This window comes from Triturus cristatus, chromosome 12 (genome assembly GCF_964204655.1).
Source record: "Triturus cristatus chromosome 12, aTriCri1.1, whole genome shotgun sequence".
NCBI lineage: Eukaryota > Metazoa > Chordata > Amphibia > Caudata > Salamandridae > Triturus > Triturus cristatus.
Genome location: NC_140595.1, coordinates 77,214,352 through 77,236,192, shown reverse-complemented (window position 1 = coordinate 77,236,192; position 21,841 = coordinate 77,214,352). Strand labels below are relative to the sequence as shown.

At 41.4% G+C, this 21,841-nt stretch overlaps 1 protein-coding gene across 2 annotated transcripts in view; it reads left to right on the top strand.

Annotated features, from left to right (window-relative positions):
• The first annotated feature begins 1,334 nt into the window (after positions 1–1,334).
• The window catches only part of LOC146772608 (dnaJ homolog subfamily A member 1-like), a 142,366-nt gene continuing 121,859 nt past the window's right edge, over positions 1,335–21,841 (top strand). The window contains exon 1 of one of the 2 annotated variants that reach the window (XM_085638962.1): positions 1,335–1,470. The gene's annotated coding sequence lies outside the window, so the exon portion shown is untranslated. Of the gene's footprint in view, positions 1,536–21,841 lie in introns of both variants that reach the window. The other variant, XM_085638961.1, reaches the window with a different exon arrangement.

The window sequence follows — 21,841 nt, the reverse complement described above, 5'->3', positions numbered from 1 at the left end:
AGCATTTACGAGGCCAGCCAATGGAGAACAGGGGAGAAGAGGGGCGGGTTCAAGCCCCTCTTCTCCAAGTCATTAAATCTCCGACTTCCGGTTCTGCCTTTCGGCAGACCGGTAGTCCTCGACCTAAAAATAAGAAAGATTAACCTCTCTGAAAAAAGGATTTTTAAAGGACACTGAAAGAAACAAATGAAAAGCAATGGGCAGTCTGTAAGCTCACAAAGTGTATACAACATGTCTCACAGAGACAGCGCTGTCTAGGTTCAAACTAAAAAGATACTTGAATAAGTTATTTCAGTCTTTACAGGCACAGAGCATCCAGGATGAATTGACAGTTCTCCCAAAAATAGGGCATTGAATCAAAGTTAAGAAAAGCAGTCCTCTGAAATCCGGGGCGCCTGGTCACCCTCTCCTCATGTATCATCACTGTTCCTATTGTGAAGCGCTCTGACACCTTCGGGTAAAGTCCGCGCTATATAAAAACGCATTAAATAAATAAAATAAATAAGAGCAACCAGACGTGGAATAGCAATTAACGTGGTACCGAGCAGGAGATGCTCAATTTCTGCAGCTGAGCAGCGACCGTCACCATCTTAACGTCGTTCTCAGATGGCGGGTGGACCGTAGAACACGTTGGAGAAACGGCTGGTCCAGTGACATCACGACTGACCTGTTTAAGCCAGCTTGACTGTAAAAAACTGGACAGGCTGGCAATGTCAAAGCTATATTTTCCCATCACTATGGCATGACGGGGTCGTGTGCGGCGTAGTACTACCTCCTGTGACGTTTTTTTTTAATTGTTTTACCGGCCTTCGTCCCAGCCTGACCCTGAATAATAAAGATGAGCCGAGTGCTTCAAAGCTATCTAGGCAGCTCAAGTGTATAGTTTGGAAATTGTTAGAAAGTAGGGCGGGATATCATACAAATCGAAACTCATTCTGATTTGTAAAACCGTTACTGCAGAACGAGATGGCGCGTCATTAAACACAGAGGAAGGACCGTGGGTGCTCATGCAATTACATTTTACGGCGTTCCATATAATGAGGATTGTTTTTTTTTTATCGTACTGTACCATTTGAAATTGAAACTTTGAGTTCAATAAGGAGCACGAACCGAGCATGTAATTTTTAACCGAGAAACCAAATCATAGTTTAGCTGAATAATGTGTTTTCTTTATTGAAATATATATATATTTTAAAGTTCGAAAAGAACTGTAATAGCGATACAAAATCTTTGCCAGTCTCGAAAGGCACGTTTTTTCCTCCTACTGATAGTGTATAAAATGATATTACACCCCTCCCTTCCAAGATGGCCGTTCTGGTTCGTTTCATTCCTTAAGGTTTCGCGCCTTGTGTCCTCTTTTTGTTTCTTTGGTGTGAAATTCACCAATGAGCAGGTGGGCAACTGGAGAGGGGCGTTACCGAGCTTCGAGAGAATTCGGCGAGGAATTCAAGGGGCTGAGCAACAATACAGGTGAGAAAACATCGGAGGAGGGTCGTTTGACAGGCGGCGGCCGAGGTTGTGGGCGAGCTTGAGAGGTAAGAGACCGCGCAAGAAGGGCTGTAAAATGGCGTAGATGGGGCAGGAAGGCAGGAGTACGTAGAATGGATAGTGAATCCTGCTTCATGGAGAGATACAAATAGAAAACGGGGTGATGCTGACACGGATGTAAGCAAAGGGTGTGGTAATGAAGGAAAGTGAGGGGAATTTAGGGAATGACGTATTAATGTGGGCTAGGGAAGGAGCAGGTAGTGGAAGTGAAACAAGCGGGTGTCCATAGGGTAACCATTTGACAGGCGAATACTTGGCCAAAGTGGTTTACCGAATTTTTCTAATTCGCATTTCGTGAGCCCTAAATATCCGGACGTCATTTTGAGATATTACTGCATTAGGCAGAAAGCCATGGAGTTCAATGTGCAATGTAATGCTGTGCTAAGCTTTGCCTCCTGATTTGCGGTTTTGAGGAGTAAAGGTGGTAAACTATTTTTAGTAAATATTTTGTACTAACATATTGTTAGCTGCCAACCTATAGCTTTCGATACATTTAAATCCAGATGAAAAATGGAGAGCCGTGTGCTCTTTATTCTCTGGAAGTGCACGTGTAAAAAGAATGCAGAAAAGGTGCTTTTTTTTTTTTTTTTTTACTTCCCTTGTCCTTTAAATGAGTCGCTGGAGGGCGAGTTTACAAGGAGTGAAAAGGTTGTTCTTTGACAGGGTCAAAAGGTGTATTTTAGAACACGACTGTCGATTTTTCTAGGTGCATAACAAATCGCCTTCATAGAGCTGAAATTGTGAAGACGTTAGACTTTTAAAATGTTCGTGTTTCTAGCAGCATCCTGTTGTGTATTGGCATATATACTGAGCCTGGTAGGATGTGATTGTCACCAAGGATGTCATGTTGAATGTGTAGGAAGATCTGTTGTAACCATGAGGAGTGCTTTTGGTGTAGCCTTGTCTCTTTTTGGTGGTGGCTGTTCTGATGTCAAATAAGGTAATTCGTAGTACTTAAGGTATATTCTTTCCTAATTCGCCTGAAGCACGGATGTTTACGTTACAATGGGGAACTTTTTGTTGGCAAATCGGTGATACTAAACTGTTAAAAAGAAGTATTAAGCCTTTACAAACCTAAACATTGTAGTTGGAGACTCAGCCCCCTTGAATGTGCTTTGTCTTTAAGATTAACGAATGTGAACTCATTTTTGACTGCATAGAGTCAATGAGTGTGAATACAGTGGGGGAGGGTACCCTATTGGCTGAGGACCAAAATTCCTGGTCTGAATTCTCACTCCCAAATTGTGTGGTCCTGGACAAATGTTAGCAGTATGTTCTATGCAGGAACACTGAGTGAGCAATCTCTTAGACAAGCAGAAGTTTCAAATACTGATGCATGAATGGTGCCTACGACGTATATTAGTAGTGGTTGGTGTGTGATTGTCCTGCTTCAGTAATGTCTAGTTCTGAAATATCTAGTGTCTGTTTTGTGTGTTTTTTTTAATGTGTATTGGGGAATTACTGATATTTTATTATTCTGCTTACTGTGGTGCTACAATAAAAATGAATGCAAAAACAACAATTGGTGGACAGAACAATGTCATATATTAACCCCAGTACAGAGATCTGGACCTAAATCCGTTGTTTCTTTGCTCACTATGCCGTTCCAGTTTGATCCCAGCAATATGCAAATCTGTCTTGACCCTGTGCCCAATGGGAACAGTCCAGCCCAAACTGCCAGGCCAGGTCCTCCCTGGACTGGAAACAAGCATCCTATGACCGGTTTCTGGGTTTCACCCCTCATCAGCCAGGATAGCTTGACTCCAGTGGCATGGAGAGCACGGGACCCACGTCTGGGCATACCCGTCTCACTCTGGGTGACTAATGCAATAAAAATGAAGGCATCATTTTCTTACCTGTTACTAGTAGTTACCGTGGATTACTTGTTCTGAGAACACTTACTAATAAGTGTTTGTTGTTTATGTTCAAATGAGAAATGTAGTTGCAAAATCTTTCATATGAACATATGGCATCTCAAGATTGAAGACTGTATCAGGCTGCAGTTTAATCCAAATCACGAACGTTAGTGGAGGTGATATCCCCAGCGACAGTATTTAATGGCAGATTGGAAGTAGTCCATTTGCCATTTGCGCTCTGCTGCTTAGTTTAATCTGGTATTATTATATTTTACTTTCCATGTCACTTTAATATATATTCTGGCCAATGGGATTAATATTAAGTCATAACTGGTCTCTCTAACTTATAAAGTTTGTGTTTTAAAAAAAAAAACCTTCTTATCTAGTGTTCTGATTTCACATTGTGCAATTAGGAGCATCCAGGGGTTCAAATGACCTTTTAACATCTTGTTTTTGATGCGTAAACATAAAATCACGTTTTAAATCTTTGCACATTGTAAAGTTTTTTTTTTTCTTTTTAACTGATGAAGAAAATCAAGTATCATGTTATGCTTTTGTCAGTAAACCGTTTGAATGAGATTTTCCTTCCCTCTCATTAATTCTGCTTTCCTGTTCTCTCTTACCTGCCTTCTCCTGTCTTCTCTTCTCTCTTCACTGTCTTCTACGTCTATCTGTTAACTCGGCGCCATTTCTCTTCCCATCCCAGTCTCATTCAAAGGACTTTGATTCTTCATTCTCAAGGGAGATGGAAAGTGGATCTCATACACTAATCCCATGTATTGTTTGAAGTTATTCCGTCCTAACATGCAGGTGGGATGATGACATTCTGTCTCAAGAATCAAATTTCATAAATTTAAGTAGAGTAAGGGCATCAACATAGCAGTTACTAGTATTGCATGCTTATAAAGGTGAGCCACATTCTTCTTTGCCACCCCTAATTTTGCTGTTATCCATTTATGCCTTTATCTGTAACTTCTTGCATAGCCTCGGTCTGCGGTTGCATGGAAGTTCCCATTATCCTCTACATCAGGGGTCTCCAACCTTTTCTGTAGTGAAAGCCACTTTTGATTAGTGAAAATAGCCATGAGCTACTAAAGGCCAAGCACGTCTCACTTTTCCGAGAGTCTCCCCCCGCCCCCCACTCTCTCACCACCACCATGCCCAGCTTCATTGACTTTAAGCCTAATTTCTTCGGAGCCCATACTGTGGTTTGAACAAAAGGGTCCACACTCCCTCTTTTGAAGCTACAGACAACTGCAGATTTTGCTACCAGTTGCATAAGCTTGGTAGCATTCCTGGGAAGTGTAACAAGCTACTGCAGGATACAAGCCTATGACTTCATTTTGTTGTCTTCAATCCAACTTGTTCACTCACTGTAAAAGTTCAAGTCAAGTTTATTTATTTTGTTTGATTAATTAAAATCTTACAAAAGTTACTAAAAACTTGATCAAATATAAAGTTTTAAATGAAATAAAGATATAAGATTGTTATCATAATTTAAAATACGCAATACATATTAATACAATCAATTAGCAATTCAAAGTATATTCCTCCAATAGTACACAATTTTACAAATGCAGAATTCATAAATATATCCTCTGGGTTTAGACATGCTATCAGAGCTTGCCGACATGTCCGTACTCCACGATCATTAGTCTCTTAAGAATAATTTTCCTTTCATTTTCTATTTAAGGACAAAGACACAATACATGTATAATGTTCTCTTGACCGGATTTGCATAACCTACATTGGGTATTCTCTTCTGATTTTTTTCCAGGGAGGTAAATGACATAATCCGGGCAGTAGGCCAAATTGTGCTTTCACAAAGATGTTTGTTTTTCTGCGACCATGGTGTTTCGAGATATTCTTGGACCTTTTTTTCCATGAATCCATTTATGATTGGCCATGCATGTTTTTTCTTTTTGCCAATATTTTTTTTTAAACCTTTTAGCAGGGAGAGATAACTAGTAATTTCATTGATTGTTTTTTTTTTTAAGCTTTCCTGGGTAATTGTATTCACCCAAATCGGTCTTGCGCCAAATTCTTCTACAGCTGTATTTAAATAAGACCAGACCTGCAGTTTCCTGTTATCTTTTACTTCTTGCCATAACAGCTGAGACATAAGGTTTCCTTGATCGTTTTTTATTTGGTTCCACACTTTAAGCGCTTGTCCTTTCCTTGCGTATAGCTGGTTATTTATCCTGAATTCCAGCTTCACTTGTGCTTGAGAGGCGTTGTTCGGCAGGTGAAATAGAACCTTATACGTTTTAGCAACTGCGTTATTAATGATCTCCGCGTCTTTCCCATTTAATACCTCACTTCCGTATGTCAGAGTAGGTAATTTTGCTGAAATAACCTTTAAGAAGGTATGATTAGACAAGTCGGTTATAACTTTCTGTAAGATCCTAAATGCTGCAATCATAGTATTTGCCTTTCTGGTGATATCCTTTTTTTGCGGAAGAAAATTTCCACTATCGTTCAATATAACACCGAGATACTTGTAGGATACAACTTGTTCTAATTGAGTTTCATCCAACAACCATTTGTATTTAAGTAACAACCATAACTTTGGTCATTGCTTCATTTATTACCATATAATTTTCTTTTGCATACATTGATATACGATCAATCGACTGCTGCAACCCCACTTTAGTTTGACTTAAAAGTATAACATCGTCTGCATACAACAAAATGGATATTTGCTTGTCTGCTAGCCTAGGGGGGTGTGCATTTACTTCATTTAGTACGGTCGAGAGATCTGCTAAGAATAAATTAAACAGCAGGGGGGCCAGGACGCATCCTTGTTTTTAATCCTCCAGTCGTGGGTATTTATTTTGTTAGTGTCCTATCATCACCGATCCTCACCCTGATCCAGGTGTCAGTATACAAGAATTGGATCAGTTTCAATAATGAATCTGGTATTTCTAGTTACTTTAGTTTTTTCCACAATAGTTGTCTAGTCACACAATCAAAGGCCGATTTTAAAATTAACAAAAATACAATGGCTGCTTTGCTGATATAGCCTTATCCATTAATACTGATAGTATTGGGCTGTTTGTGAAGGTTCCTAGACCTTTGATGAATCCTGTTTGATTTGGGGGTAGTATCTGCTTTTCATTTACCCAATCTGTTAAGTTTGATGATTAAAATCCCCGCAAACAGTTTTGCATCAGTATCTTGAAGGGTAATCAATCAATCAATAGTTCTCCGACAATTGCCAATTTCCTTTCTAAAAAACCAGAGATATTAATGACCCTCTCCAAGATTTTGGAATCCTCTAAGTCTGTATAACTTCATTAAAAACCTCTGTTAGATATTCAGACCAAAAATCTGGTTCTTATTTATCGAGAGCAAACGGTATACCATTGAGGCCAGGTGCTCCGTCTTTTTGTTTCTTTATTAATTTCGCGACTTGTGATTTTTATCACATTGATTTCGATATCCCGTTCTAGGTCTGTTTTTAGCCATCTTTATCTGCTTGCGACCCTGGTTATTAGCTTTAGTAACTGGGTTTAGGAGTTTTATCAGAAAAGTGACCCATTTATTTTCGGTTAGGACGGATGCTACAACAGTTTTGTTAGGTCTGACTAAACCATTAATCCATTTCCCAAACTCCCTTGAGTTAGATTGTTTACTGGTGTGAAAGATTTTCGTCCAAGTCCCGCCTAGCTTTGTTTTTTCGTTCCAAATTAGTTTCCTCAACTTATTATTGCTATTTTTTAATTCACTCCGTATATCTTCATTAGTTGGAAACTTACTTGGTTGTTTTCAGAGTCTGTTGCGAGACCGTCTGATGTTTCTAACCGTATACGGGAAGTTGATGTTTATTTCCCCGTTTTCTGATTGTCACTTGTTTTTTCTGTACGCAAGAAGTGGCACCATTAGGTTTTACAAGAAGTGGAACCATTAGGTTTTACTATCTTCTGTGTGTAAATGTTCCCATTGCTCAATTGCATTCCTGGTATTGTCTTTAAAACATTCTTTAATAAGCTTGTGTGCCTTTTTCGTAATGTCATCCGTATTATTTATTTTCCACACAAGTTTTCTATAATTGATGGTGCATGTCCGACCGACCCTGTGTTGTCAGATAATTTAGATGATTCGAACATGACAATTTTAAATTATTTGTTGGCTGTGATCACTATCGGGCACTTTTCCTAGATGGTATGAAATGACTTCATCAAAGATATTTAGTGAAACCATTGTATAATCAATTTGTGAATTAAGATTATGTGACTGAAATGACCAGGCTGGTAGTATATCCATTGCAAATCTACCGTTTAATATTCTTAGACCCAATGCTTCCACATCCATCAAAATGTTTTTCGCCATTAAATTTCATTTGATGTTTATTATGGGATCCAATATTTGTTCAGGAATTGCCCATTGTTGATTTTGGGACTGTATAAAATCGTCCCGTAGAAAGTGTATCAGTAGGTTTATGTTAAAATCACCTGATGCAATATAATCTGCAAAAGGTTCGTCCATTATTTGCTCAAGTAAGAAATTAGTAAGAGCAGCACACACATCCTTCCTTGAACTCTGTTTTGGTGCAATATATATTGATTATATTTGGAGTTTTTGGTTTTCTCAATTGTTGTATATTTCAACTTTACTGCTTGGAAGTTACAATTATTCGTGGTTAGCTGCTCGTGGTCAACTTTCAGATCAATCAATAAGAATATTGCTAGCCCCCCACAGGGACAGCCACATTTATGGTGTTTAATTGCAGGCTAAAAGTATCCTTTGTATCCTTGTAGCATAAAAGGGTCCCTTGCCCACGTTTCCTGCAATAATATAATTTGAAAGAAGTTTGACAGTGTATCTATTTGGGCATTTTTTAAAAATCTTTTTGCATAACCCATTTATGTTCCATGAGCACATCTCTATTGTTATATTATCCATAATATGTTCTTCAGTATTATTTTTTAATGTATTCTGTCATTGTTCTTCATTGCAATGTAATGCTTTCGGAATCAATTTTTCGTTTATTCCATTAATTTTGTCGACCTTTATTTCATTAGCAGACTTTTCTTCATCGTAACGCGTTTTTCCTAGGGGATTTTTTTTTTATATATAGCAAAGACTAAATCGTCTTTTTCTTCCTTAACCCTTTTTATTGGACTTTCTTCTTGTATAAACTGAGTTGGATAAACTTTTGAGGCTGGTTGACTAATTAGGATCCCCAACTATGAAAGATCTTATTCCTGCCCAATTTGATCCTCTATAGTAGCACTGGCTACAGTTAACAGCATTATTGGGAGTCTGCCTTCAGGATTTGGTAAAAAACCTACACATTCAATATCTGCAGTTGATACTTTTTCTAATGATGGTACTGATTTCAACAACCAAAGAATATTTCCTCTATTCAAAATGCCGTGGTTGCCACTTGAGTCATATAATGGTGTAAAAATAAGTTGGGCAGTCTTCCTAGACAACCATGTTTCTCTTTTTTTTTTCTTTTTTTTTTTTTTTTTCTTTATCCTCACAATTTTGGTATTCCTTATATGTAATTTGTTTATTTTGACCACTTCTTACAATCACTAGGTTATCCCATGTTGATTTATTCCTCGTATCCTCTACCAGTTCTTTTGTTATCCTAGAGTTATTCTTATTTTCCTCAACCCATTGATTTTTTGGTGTGTCAAGTTCAAACCTATTCTTGTTGTAGTAATTTGGTCTTGTTTAATTGTCCTCTGGATTGCTGGGCCAATATACCTTTGTTCCTCATTTTGGTTACATAATGGGGTTTTAGTTTCAAGGGTGATTAAGGGTCTCGTTTCTAGGTTCGTATTTTTAATTGTCACTTTGGATATCACAAGTAGATTCCCTTATTATTACACAACCGTTTCCTTTGAGCCTATATATTTATTTATTATTTTTTCTTGAGCTTTCTTTCTCTCCAATTCTGATGAGCAAGGCAATCTATCTGTATTATCCGTTAATTTTGTTGTATTTACAGAGGGGTTTTTGATTCACAAGATGTTTCCTAGGCTTTATAAGTACATCATAATACTTTTTATTTTCATCCAATATTGATTTGTTTTCATCCAATATTTTTGCAGACTGGATTCTGCATAAGTTGCTATCTTGTTTTTCCATTAATATTTTCCTTTGCTTTCTTTGTTCTGTTATCATATCGTGATTCATTGAGGGTTTTATTCTCTACTGTGTTCTTTGTGGGGGTGAATAGGGATTTTTCTTTATGGAGAATGCATATTTTTCAATATACTACGTGGCTCAATCAAGTGGAAGTTTACCTGAGTTTGTGAAAAAATAAAATTTCAACAGTCACAGATGCTCTAGGCTCAGATCCAATGGGAAGGTTTCTAGTTCTTTAGGCAGGTGAGGCCCCTCCCATAGCTTCCTTTGTAAATAGGATAACTTCTTAAATAGATGCTATTTATTTAAGTTTAAAAAAAAAAGTCTGAAATGCTTTATTTCAATGATTAAATTTAATAATTATTAAAGCAGAGTTTCACCCAGTTAAAGAAAAAAAAAAGCATTTCATATGCAATTAAAATTTGGCAAGCCGCCTCACCTATGCAGCTACTAGGCCATGGCGGGGGCTCACAATGTATCTTCAAAACAACTTCAAGACTCCCGACTCTACTTAAGTATGTGACACACCTGTTGTTTTTGAACTGCTTTAATGAAATGAAGGGTAACACTGGGTATTTTCAGTGTTTATATTGGTGTTGAAGCCCTCTTCACAGATAAGTTTTGTTCCCAAGAGGCAGTCAAACTCAACCTTCAAACTGGGAATTTAACTAAAATACTCTGGATTTGTCTTATGATCCAGAACTCTTGCTACCCAAAGAACCTGCTTTAGTATAGGTGTTGATTACCACTTACATTAGGAACACTTGTCAAAGGCTGTAGCAAGTCATGACCTTCCTTGGAACAATTTATATACTTTTTAGGAGTGCAGACAGGAGGATCTTTTTATCTTGAGCTTTCGGTAAAGGAAACTGAACCTTGACAACACCCTGCTTCTCCTGATTTATAGACCTCCGTTTAGGATGTGCTAGTTGTCATTTTGGCTTCTTCCAACCTGTGAGGCAATGTTGCTGAAGGCATCTTTAGGGCCTCTTTCGCTCTTAAATTCCCTGAAATGTAGTTGGCATTGGCGATAATATATTGACCAGATGGGAGAAGGCTGGCTCAGACTTGGCTCTAAAGAAAACATTTTCAAGTCTTTCAAGTGCCCGTGGCATATCAGCGGCTGCAGCACGCTTACAATACAGAAGGTGCACATCACCGCTCCAGTCTGGAGAACAGTGCATTAAGGTGTTTACTGGCCAGGCCTGGGCTAAGCTATTGAACTGCTACTCCAATATAGTGAGCCACAAGAAAAAAAGGTAGGTTCTTTGGGTCTGTAGCAGTGCAATACTGCTTGTGCCACCTGAACGTTAGCAGGCTTTCCTGACCTTCTGCTCTGCTCCAGTACAAAGCAAGCACAATCAAAAGCACGGTGCCAGTCTATGAAAAGCAGGTGGCACGGAGACGGAGTTCAGCAGTAGCATCATCTTCGCCCCACCCCAGCTAAGCTCAATTAGGCCAATCTGAGCCACTGGTTTAGGTGAGGGCATCCAGCAGCTATGAAAAAAGGCATAACAATAATAAGAGACTAACAGCTACAAAATAGAGGTACGGGCGCATGCTAATCGCGGGGGCTCGGCGTGCTACCGGTAGCTCGCGATCGACCCATTGGAGACTTATTTTTTTTAATACAACTTTTAACTTTATTTTTATCTAGAACTCAGTCATTAAATGGTCCCAGTTATTGTTTGATTTTACTCTGCTAAATTGTTGTGGTTAATCCTGTGGGGGGTGGTGACTCGAGTTAAGATCCAGCGTGCTGTTGCCGAACTCTTGACGGGGAAAAAGTTTGAGGCGGGTGAGTATTGGGGTTCAGTGAATTATTTAGGGTTTAATTCTTTATGGTGAGGCAGGCAGACAGTGACTCAAATTGCAGATTTGTTACATTTTATTTCAGGTGTATGGCGACCAAAGTAGTTATGTTAAAAGGAAAGCTCAGGGTGGGGGGGGTTGCACTTGTATACTGTCATGGTAATAATGCATGATGTGATGCTTGACCTCGGGATAATATGTGCAACCTCAATTTGTATACGTTCTTCTTCTCCCTTTGGCTCAAGAATTCTTTTCCGTCTCTCACTTTTTAAAGGCAGCACACAATTGGCAGGCAAGGGACATAGCAGCTTGGTGGCAGGATTGTTTTCTTGTTGGCAGTTCTCACACGGCCTGGTTAATTAATTCTCCTGCAGCCGGAAATTGGATTACCTCAGATTGCGATTTGGCCTCGTTGTTGTTTACCGAATTTTATGCTTTGATTAAAAAGGAGTTGTGGGATAAGCCACCGATTCTGTTGAGGTTTTGTAAGTGAATTGAGTGGCCACGTCATAATGTTGCTGTCCATTATTTTATTTTTTTAGGTCAGAGAAAGTATTTGTTACCTTCTCTAACTTTGCTGCATCTTTGTACGTGTGCCATAACAGTTAAACTTTATTTTACTAACAACCGCAATGGACCGCACTCCGCTAGCTCCTCCTCCGGGTCGCCCCAAGGGAAGCTGGTACATGAAGTTCTTGAGTGGTTCACCCCAGTGGGTGCAAGTAAGTACTTGTTGAACAGATGATCTCTGATGGAGTTCTTGAGTGGTTCACCCCAGTGGGTGCAAGTAAGTACTTGTTGAACTGATGATCTCTAGACCCGATACATGTCCCGGGTTTTAAAATATCGCCCGAGACATGGCTCGGGTTTCGGGATAACTTCCCTCCTCAGTAGAGAAAATAGTTAGGGGTGGAAGAGGGGGCCGCCAAGCAACCGTCAAGGGCCTCAGTGCCCGCACAGGCACGCAGGTGCGTCGTCCAGGAGCTCGTCAGCTCAAAGCTCGAGGGAGCCATTTTTATAAACAACCGCAATGGACCGCACTCCGCTAGCTCCTCCTCCGGGTCGCCCCAAGGGAAGCTGGTACATGAAGTTCTTGAGTGGTTCACCCCAGTGGGTGCAAGTAAGTACTTGTTGAACAGATGATCTCTGATGGAGTTCTTGAGTGGTTCACCCCAGTGGGTGCAAGTAAGTACTTGTTGAACTGATGATCTCTAGACCCGATACATGTCCCGGGTTTTAAAATATCGCCCGAGACATGGCTCGGGTTTCGGGATAACTTCCCTCCTCAGTAGAGAAAATAGTTAGGGGTGGAAGAGGGGGCCGCCAAGCAACCGTTAACTATTTTCTCTACTGAGGAGGGAAGTTATCCCGAAACCCGAGCCATGTCTCGGGTGATATTCTAAAACCCGGGACATGTATCGGGTCTAGAGATCATCAATTCAACAAGTAGTTACTTGCACCCACTGGGGTGAACCACTCAAGAACTCCATGTCAGAGATCATCAGTTCTACAAGTACTTACTTGCACCCATTGGGGTGAACCACTCCAGAACTCCATGTACCAGCTTCCCCAGGGGCGACCCGGAGGAGGGGCTAGCGGAGTGCGGTCCATTGCGATTGGTCTACAAACTTTATTTTACTGGTTGTGGTATGCACCTATAAGTTGTGTTTTCGAATGTATCATGGCCATTGAAAGAAAATGTTTTTTTTTTTGTTTTTAGCTTGTTGATAAGAACTATACTGTTAAAGCTATTATATATTTTGCTGTTTGTTTCTCGGTGACTGACTATATTTTAACGTTTGCCAGGCTTAGTGAAATCCTGACTTTTGATCTTGGGTTATGATTTGGTTTTAAATAACTACGTAAGTAAAGTAATTTTAAGTTATTCTGAGCAAGGGACATCATCTTAAACTCGATCCATTGCTACATGGAAAGCCATTTCAAGGACCTCAATATCTTGGACACCTGGTCAAATTTCAGAAGAGCAAAAATGAGCCGACTTCACTGTAAGCTCTGGAGTTTACTCCAATTCACCTCGAGGTCCTAGATGTAAGGCATTGCCAAATGTAAGACAGAGCTTCAAATAACCATCAAACAACTGGCCCATGCCTCTTCTGAGGTGTAAATGACAAGAGCTTTTTTTACAGTATAGGAGTAAAAAGCGGGTGGATCTGCATATGAAAACTCTGGTTGTGGTAAACCCAAACACCAAGATCTTTTTGCTACAGTGGCAGGTACTAGAGGATCTCCACGGGTGTCGGACCAAAGTCTGTCAGGCCATATTGAGGATTCCTTATTCAATCATCTGGATTTCTGCTCTTTTACTGGTTCATTTGAAGAATTCTCGGCCATCCAGGTCTGAACAGGTAACAGTCAGTCACCAAAGCAATAAACACAATCTGAGGAGCGATGGTCAAACCTCCATAACAAGTGGGCCACCTATCTGACCCTACTTAGACAATAGAGCCCTGTGGCATGGTCGACTGTGTTGAAGGCTGCTGAGTCATCTAGCCTGAAGACGAAACTCTTGTGTAGATCTTGCTTCATCAAGGTGTCCACTAGAACTGCTTCTACTCCTGTCCCAGAAACTTTCCTGAAATGTAACCCTTACACCCAAGTTATCAAGAGTGCTGGCCAGTCACTTAGCCTGATGTTTCTGCCAGATGCTTGAAAATACTGTGTTTGTATGGCGAGTTTTAGCATGTCTTTTGATGACAATCGGTTTTGATGTTTATACCCGTGGATTAGTATTTGTATAGTTCACCTATGCCATTAAAATGTGGTGGCAGGTGTGCGGAAGGTGCCCGTATCACTGGATCTGAAACGGGACGTTTTTTTCCCCTCCAGACGATCCAGTCTGCCCCTCCGCTTCTGATTGAAAGGATACCAGAGGCATGGCCTTTCGTAGCACCAGTCCATGCGGTGATCTTCCCGGATTACAATTACCTTCAGAAATTAAATCTCTTCATTGCTCTAGTAATTGAGAGGGTGGCTTGTTGTCACGTCCCAAACTTAAATCCAGTTCCGGATAAACCAGAGCAGAGTAACTGTCCAGTTCAATTAACTTTATTCGACCTTAACCATTAAGATCATAAAAGTGCGAAAGTCATACAAACAATCGATTAATGTATCTCATTTCCATAGCACAATAATCCGTAATTGCAGATAAAAACAAGGTAAAGAAAATTGAGTTTAAAATACAGTATTAAAACGGGTAAATGCATTTGAAATGTAAAGGATACATACAAGACAGTAACTGTCATAATATTTGTCTTTATGCGAGTGAACTTCTTGTATCCTCTCACAGTGCTACGGGGTATTTCACACCATCGCCCCTATTCTCGAGCAGCCCGGGAGCTGTGCAAGGCTGATGGCCTCTGATGCATTTTATTCTGTGCTAGCCGTCTTCTGAGCTCGGTCTGACATCAAGTCACTGGAGGTCTGACGTGTGTGCCAACAGAGAAGAACTACTCCCAGCTATGCAGCTAAACGACTTCTTTCAGCATTTGTATGTGAAGTGTAATCTCGGAGAGTCAGTCAAGACTCTCTTGTTGAGACAAGTGCAAAGTCTTCATAAATTGCGATGACGTCAGCTGTGAATTCTGAACACCTGCTGCAGCGCCTTGATCTCTAGCACAGATGCTAGCTCTGTGAACATGGAATTCTGTCGCAGCCTCCGCCTGCCCATTATTTTAGACGTGTGCTAGCTTCCGGCCAGCGCGGGAATCCCCTTGAGGCTGTTTCACAGGCACAGCCGCGGAACTGGTTTTCCATCCTATCTGGAAACGGGAGCGTCACAGCTCATTCAGGAGTTGCTATGCATTCCTTCCTTACGACGACGGACGTGTTTATGCCATGCGTTTAAACAGAGGCGCAACTAGAGTCAAATTTCGGGGGGGGGGGGGGTGCTGAATCTTCAAGCAATAGGCAGAGTGGAGCTGCAGGGGCTCTTAGAAGGGGTGAAGCGACATCAAGGCCTCATTAACATGCAAATGGACTTTTAAAGACCTGTGAAGTGCTCGGGTGCGGCTGTGTGTGCGCCGGGAAGCTGTCTCATCCCGGGCTGCCCCACACGACGGGGAGGGGGGGGGGGGGAGCTGAAGCCCTTTGAGTCCAATGGGTGTTGCGCGCCTGCGTTGAAATATATAACCTGATCCCTGGACTGCTCCCAAATGGCACACGCTAAAGTGGCATTTAATAAACGCTTGTAGAATATTTTCTAGACGTACTCCTTTTTGTGTGTTCGGTGTTCACTCGTTTGAGGTTTTTTAGGTCTCGCCTGACCCAGCGCATGCGCTGGTCTGGCAAGACATTTTGTGAGGGCTCCAAAAAGTGCTACCAGGCCAGCCTAGAGCTACAGTGCATGTGCGCGGGGGCGCGCGCGTCGCGCTTTACCGCAATTACTTTCACTTTCGCGGCCGCACGGCCGCTTTGATGTTCTCCGTGAGGCTTCAATAGATTGCATCAGTTAAAACAAGCATTGGCATAGCCAATAAGTCTCGCTTTTGGGACATTATAAGTGTTTAGTTATGCAACTGTTGCATGGCTAAACACTTATAAGGTCCCAAAGGCGAGACCTATTGGCTATGCCAATGCTTGTTTTTTTTAATCTTTGCACAGTTTTTCACTTTGTCACACCTGCACGAACGATTACATTTGACACAATTTATCGCGTGGATCCATACTTAATATTAACAAAATGCTTCTTCCTTGGAGATACTTTGCTGGAAACGTTAGTGCTTTTTTGCACTATGATATTGTGAGTGGAAATCCTCTGCAAAATGTAAACTTAAACTCTAAAACAATTTCCAGCTTGGCCTTATTTAATCATGTGAAATTCTTCACCATGTGGTGAAAAATACGTTGCCATTCGTCGAAAAATGTGACATGGGGAAACTTTGTGAAGGGCAAAAGTCGGGAACTTTACAAAACATTGGCAGCGTGTTTAAAATACATAAATAACGTGGAACGCCCCTAACCGCGGTATCTGCAACAGAAGGATGGAGCCTTAAAACTTGAGACAACCTTGTTCGAATTCAGACAAGTGAACGACATTTTCAACACTTATTCCTGAACTTTGCTGTTAAACACGACCACTTGGGTAAATTATTATGCTGCTTTTTCCACGTATAAATGAATTTCCTGCACATGGCATCCTATGCAACATCTGTTGCACAAGTCAGACATTGACAGGATTTTCATTATATCTCAAAAGGGTCAAATTAATTCAATCTGTGTCCACTGAGTGTAACACATACTTTGGCTGCCAGAAGAAGTAAACTGTTCACGTTTCCGCAGTTGACGTTTTTATTCAGGCATTTATGTAGGTGACCATTTCATTCATGTATGAACATCCCCTGTTGATGGGAACGACTTGTCTGTAGCAGGAAACCAAAGCATAAAACTTAAATATAATTCACCAGTAAGGGGAAAAAAAAAAGTAAATTCACTTTTTTGTTTTGTTTGTGCACTATATTCAGTTGCTATACCCCAAATAAAACAGGTGATTTGAGGGGAACACTCATTGAAAACATGGTGCATCTCTGTTTAAGGTCGGATTTCTTAATTGCTAAAATGCGTCCTAGAGCAACACATAATTTGAAGATAGTATACTATTCTCTGGTGCTCTTTAAACCGGGGCACGACGCAGTTTTAGCTGTCTCCCCATTCTCGTGTGTGTGTGTGTGTGTGTGTGTGTGTATATGTATACGTGTGTGTATGTATATATGTGTGTGTATATATATATATGTGTGTGTGTGTGTATATATATATATATATATATATATGTATGTATATATATATGTGTGTATGTATATATATATATATTTTTTTTTTTTAATACTAGATGTTTACACACTGGGAAGGGAGGGCGGGGTCAGTTCTTTTCATTCATTGGTCTGTTCATCTGTCCTTCTCCTTTTCCCCAGCAAAACATGGGTCTTTTTCACCTAAAAGGCTTCCCCATTACCACGGCTGGTGACCCAGTACTTTGGTGTGTAAACCACCAGCTTGCCTATGCCAGACCTGTTGCCTTGCCAGTGCTTGTACGTAAAAGAAAAATCGTCAGGCGCTCTGTTATGTGAACACAATTTAAACCCGAAACCAAGGACATAACTAGTATGTTGCGGATAAATGAGGCAGTCCGTATGCTCGCCTGAGTTTCACCTGTCTGTGATACATTGTGCTTTTTTCACAACCTGTTTCTTTTTAGTAAGTGGAAAGGACAGTGTTTGTAACATAAAATGGCATTCCTATGCTTCCATGTAAGACCAAATCACAGATTGTTCCTGAATAATGTTTTGAGAAGGATTTGCTGATTGGGCAGTTTTGTCACATGACTCTTGCGTATCGTATCGCTCACGATTACGATCCCTTTTGTATCAATTTATGTTAAAGTGTCGGCTAGCTTAGTGATAATGCCTCAGAATTTGCAGCATAATTTCCCTTTACTTGAACAAGTTGCCATATAATATGCTTTTCCTTTCTACACTTTTTCCCTTTCTTGCTGTGCGGTTTAGTAAACCTGCCGCATAATTTGACCGTCCACTTTGTGTAATGATGCACCTGCTTACAGGCATTATTGACTTTTCTGGTTCGAGTTTGAATAAAAAGTGCATCCCTCGTGAAGAATATGTAGAAATGAATGTCGGTGCAGGCCATGATAAAATACAATATTAGGAAGATGTTGGAAATCAGATGCATTATGCTTGGTTCTTTTTTGTTGGGTGGCCTGTTTGGCAAGTGTTTCCACCTACGTCGTACACTTTTTTTTTTTTTTTTTTTTTTTTCTCTGACTTTGTTGAAATACAATAATTACAGATTGCGCACTTGTCCGTTGGACTGAGTGGACCTGCGAAATTTCAAAACGGTGGTGCAAAGGTATCTTTAACGCTGTTCCCTTTTAGCCTTGTCCATGCTTGCCTTATCAAACGTTACTTTTACAACTGCTGGAAACCTGGTTTCTGAATCAATCTGGCATTATTTCCTACCAATCTACAGGTGGTGGGGTTCGTCATTGGTTTTGAGTTAACGTTAGCATTTGTATCCAAGCATGGAATGGTTGGGTTTACAATAAAATTGACTGTTGGCGCTCATCTGCTCTCAATGAAACGGAAATGTTTGGACTCCACTAGTAGGTTTCAATAATATAACATGACCTGGCCACCAAAACATCTCTGGCATATGTGTTATGTAAAGCATCTAAAAGATCTTCTTCTCGTCTTCCATGGGCTAAGCATCTTCTGTTGTGGGCCTTGATTAAGCTTTGTTTACAAGTGGCGTGTGAAGGGCAGCGTGGTCTGTTGCTTCAAGGAGTGTGCAGCATTAGTACAAACGTAGGCAGGGGACAGTCTGCTGCACTCTAGGGTTCTAGATATATACAAGGTCGATGGGGATTTATTCTGACTTGAGCGGGGGCAGGAGAAGTAATTGGACACTATAAATCGCACGACTAGGCTTATTCAGTCGCATCAACTCACTTCAGCTTTTATTCGGACTTAAGGCAGATGGTAATGGTACCCACAAAATGACTGGGGCCTCCATTAGGCTTCAGTGTGTTCACACCCTTGCTCGCAGTAATGACATAAATATCCAACTTTTGTGATCCCGTTCATTCACATGCGCTACTCTCACTGCCTTCAGTTATCCCCACTTAGTCCAGAGTGAAGATAATTAGCAGAGGTGTTCTAACTATTCCTATTTGTTTGAGTTGTGTTTCTCTTGCTGCTCTTTGTACCACTTTAGAAGGCCTTTTGAGTGTTCTCAGTTTGTGCGCTAACCGCTGATTTTATTGCATGATCTAGTGGCATTACTTTGACAGAGGCTTATTACTTTGCAAGCATTTAAATTGTAAAGAAAAGAATTGCATGTAGCTAATTTCCTCGCAAATAATTATCAAACCAGAAGAAACCTACTTAACTCACACCTGCAATGTAACTTTTATTTGATGTATAATTGTAACCACAGATTTCTCACCTTTTAGAATGCTCCCCTGGCACCGAATTGGAGCCGGTAAACTATCTCCATTGGACAGAGTGCAGAGTCGCACAGTGCCTCCGCTAAGTGGCACTGTGCAGCCTTATGCTGACTTCACACTACCCCTGTAGTGGTGGAGTGAAGTCTCATTTAATTACCACCCCTGTGGCCCGTCATCCATGCCTTTCTTTCTGTGACTTCTGACGCGGATTCAGATCTACGGAACAATGTCATCATCCAAAACTGCAGGTTTCAACCCATGCTGCGAATGGCAACCGCATATGTTGGTTGTGGACCTGCTAGAGGTGTCTTTAGTGTCTGGCCTCTGGACACCACTAAGTCAAGCTGTAGTGCGACCTTATGAACACTAAGGCGAACCCAGACTGGCAAGCTGAACAGGAGTCGACTCAGGCTTTGCATAGGTCCTGCTCCTATCCAGAGAAGCAGACTCAGTCCAAGGCTGTTACCAAAACTGCTCAACTTCGCATTTGAAGTCTTTGGTAAGTTCAAGCACACACAAGAAAGCAAAGCAGGACTCCATCCCATCCCGCTGCTCGGACTCAAAAGTGAGGGCATGAGGGCATCACAATGTCCGTTATACTCTTTTGAGGTCTCCAGCCACTGAACCAATTCCCCTATTGATCACCTCATATCTGAATTATCCCTGCTGCTTGCTACCCCACAGGAGATCATGGCCTTCAGGGAGGCCATGCTGACATTTTTTGGTTCATGGACCCACAGAGGCCTCCAGTCCAGCTAAATACAGTTGGCTGGTCTAGCCACAGTGCTGTCTGCCCCCTTTGGACTAGTTACCGTGCCCATACCGAGACAGGTAGAGAAATCTGCTGTGGCTCGGAGGTCCACATCTGTCCCTGTGAAACTGATGCCGGTACCATTAACGGAAGATGATCTGGTGTAGATGCCAGTGTTGGGACCTAAATTGTCTTTGACACGAGCTTGACCAATTTCAGGCTACAAAATTGCAAAAGCTCAACCGGTTGTCATCTATGTGCCTTTTGATGGTTCTAGCCTTTTCTGTGAGAAGGCAGACTGCGTGGAATACTTTAAGGATAGCAGAGCTATTCTTCAAGTGCTTTAGCACTCTTGATCTCTACCAAAACATTTCTGCATCAAGTCTGAAAGTTTCGAGGCTATTCCAGAAGGTAGGCATATAAACTGACAAGTTTCCCAACCACTGCACCGGGTACCTCAGTCCTTTCAACATTACATTGCGTTGACTTGGATATGGCAGACCATATGCGGGCCAGCTGGAGTATTGGTCCTTCAACTCTACTATACACTGCTACAGTTGTCATCAGAAAACTTTTGTTTGCCCATAGAGGTGCATGCCAAGCCTGTTTGGGGTGGCGCAAGGATTCAACATTTTATCCCTGGTTGGCAATCCGTGATATCCTTACACATTGTTCAAAATGGCTATTCCTTCTCCATTTCTATCTGCCCATCCTACTTTCCTCCCAAAGAAGCAAATTTCAGAGTACCTGTTCATTCTGTTACTGCAGGTGCAGTTGTTACTCTCCACAGATGCTGTTGAGAAGATTCCAGATTCGGAAAAAGCAGAGGATTGTTACATGTTCTTTAGGATGTCGGACAGTAGCTTCAATTCATTTCTGGACCTTTAGACTCTGAAAGCCTATCTGTGGAAGGACACATTCCGAATGCTCACTCTGGCTCAGATTCTGCCTCTTGAGTGTCTGCTGATTTATGGTGTCCTTGGACCTGCAGAATGTGTATTTTCTCACACCCATTCTGCGGTCCCACAGCCACTCACTGCGATTCATGGTATGCCAGGAGCGTCTTCAGTTTTCTGTGCACCTTTTCGGCCTCTGTAATAGAATTGGAAGTTCCAGTATCAAAGCAGTGTAACTGATTCTCAGTGGAGGTGGCTTGATTGCTTCTTCTAAGCAGCTGGTGCAGCGGCAGACCCCCTCTCCCTTCCCCACCCATACTGATGGTGACTGACTTGTCACTGTTGGACTGTGGAGGTTATCTGAGGAGGTTAAGGTCAGGAGGCTTTGGTCTCCAGAGGAGCGTCTGCTCCACCTCAGTCTGCTGTAGTCGTGGGCCATTCGTCTGGATCTGAAGGCTTTCCTACCATCCATCAAGGGGAGGCTGCTGCAGGTACTCATGAACAAAACAACTGCCATGGGGGATTTGCTACAAGCTGGGCCAAGTGTCCTGTGTCAGGAGCCTCTGTTCCGCTAGAGGTGGTTGGAGTGCCTGGGCATCTTAATAATCACAAACCACCTGGAAGATTCCCTCCGTGCCGGAGCAGACGTGCTGAGCAGGCGGTGTGTGGCAGAAAGCAAATGGTATCTACATCACAAGGTGGCACATGGCATCTTCCAACAGCAGGTAGATCCTTGGCCACATTTGAGAACGTGGAGTTTAAAAATGTGTGTGTGTGTTGGCATTTCCGCAAGAACACTTCTTAGGAGATGTGCTACAGTATGATTGGAGCACTGGACTTCTGTACGCTTTTCCGCGCCGTATTCTGAAGAAAAATAAGGAGCGACCCAACCTTAGTTATC